Raw genomic sequence first — 2021 nt, 5'->3', positions numbered from 1 at the left:
TAAGTATTAAAATATTTTCTCTCTTCACAGCCAATAAAAATAGCCCATACAGTACAACTGAAAATTGATCTTTTAAGATTGTGTTTGATTCTTGGTACAAATGTGTGTTCTCAATTTAATGAAACTTATTATTGGGTTTCCTCTAATTAATAAAGCTAGTTGTTGTATTTTTATTTTAAAATGTAAACATGAATTCTGATTGGTTTTATAACTGGAAACAACTGGCCATTCACAGGGGACTGATTAAATAGAACTATCCATATATTTTTAAAATGAGGTAGAGTAGTATGTTCTGACATAGATTGCTAAGATTTAGTAAGTGAAAAAGTAGGGTGCAAAATGTTTTGTAGTTATGATTCCATTTTTGTTGGAGAAAAGCTACATTTAAAGAAATGCTTAGACGTAATTTCACAGCAATTAAAACACTAAATGCGGACTGGTTTTCTGTTCAGTGATACTTACTTTTATATAAAAAGTAAGGAAAGGATGCCCAATAATCACTAGTTATTAAAGGGACTGTCTTCTCCATTGTATATTCTTTTCCTCCTTTGTTGTAGATTAATTGACCATAGGTGGGTGAGTTTATTTCTGGGCTCTCTGTTCTGTTCCATTGATCTGTGTGTCTGTTTTTGTGCCAATACGCTGTTTTGATAACTGTAGCTTTGTAGTAAAGTCTGAAGTCAAGGAGCGTGATACCAACAGCGTCGTTCTTTTTTCTCAAGATTGCTTTGGGAATTTGGGTCTTTTGTGGTTCCATATTAATTTTAGGATTATTTGTTCTAGTTGTGTGAAAAATGTCATGGGTATTTTGATGGGGATTGCATTAAATCTGTAGATTGCTTTTGGGTAGTATTGACATTTTAACAATATTAATTCTTCCAATCCAAGAACATAGGATATATTTCCGTTTCTTTGTATCATTTTCAGATTCCTTCCTCAGTGTTTTATAGCTGTCAGAGTATAGGTCTTCCACCTTCTTGGTTATTTATTCCTAGATACTTTATTCTTTTTGATGCCGATTTTAAATGGGATTGTTTTCTGGCTTTCTCTGATAGTTCATTATTTGTGTATAGAAAAGCAACAGATTTCTGTGTATTAATCTTGTATCCTGCAACTTTACTGAATTCGTTAGTTCTAACAGTTTTTTGGTGGAGACTTTAGGGTTTTCTATGTACAGTATCATGTCATCTGCAAATAGAGACAATTTTATTTTTTCCCTTCCAATTTGGATTTTAGAGGGAAGATTTTCAGCTTTTCCCTATTGAGTGTGGTTAAGTGGCCTTTATTATGTTGAGATATGTTCCCTCTATATCAACTTTGTTGAGAGTTTTTATCATGAATGACTGTTAAATTTTGTCAGATGCTGCTTCTGTCTCTTTTGAGATGATCATATGATTTTTATCCTTTTGTTAATGTAGTGGGTCACACTGATTGATTTGCAAATATTGAACTATCCTTGTGTCCCTGGAATACATCCCACTTGATCATGGTGTGTGATCCTTTTTATATATTGTTGGATTCAGTTTGCTAACTTATGAGGATTTTTTGCATCTATATTCATCAGAGATACTGGACTGTAATTTTCTTCTTTTGTAGAGTCCTTATCTGGTTTTGGTACTAGGGTAATAATGGTGGTCTTGTAGAATGAATTTGGGAGCATTCCATTCTCTTCAGTTTTTGGAATAGTTTGAGAAGGATAGGTATTAGCTTTTCTTAGTATGTTTAGAATTCCCCTGTGAAGCCTGAACTTTGGTTTGCTGGGAGGTTTTTTATTAATTACAAATTCAATTTCACTACTAATGACTGGTCTGAACTGTTCAGATTGTCTGTTTCTTAACTCAGTCTTGGCAGGTTGTATGTTTCTAGAAATTTTTCCATTTCTTCTAGGTTGTCCACTTTGTTGGCATATAATTGTTTGTAGTATTCTCTTATGATTTTTTTTTGTATCTCAGTAGTACAGCTGTTGTTTCTCCTCTTTCTTATTTTATTTGGGTCCTCTCTTTTTTCTTGATGAGCCTGGC

The sequence above is a fragment of the Monodon monoceros genome, unplaced genomic scaffold (genome assembly GCF_005190385.1).
Source record: "Monodon monoceros isolate NGI ecotype Baffin Bay Population unplaced genomic scaffold, NGI_Narwhal_1 Super_Scaffold_19, whole genome shotgun sequence".
Lineage (NCBI taxonomy): Eukaryota > Metazoa > Chordata > Mammalia > Artiodactyla > Monodontidae > Monodon > Monodon monoceros.
The sequence above is the reverse complement of the archived record's forward strand: the minus strand, read 5'-3'. Positions refer to the sequence as shown.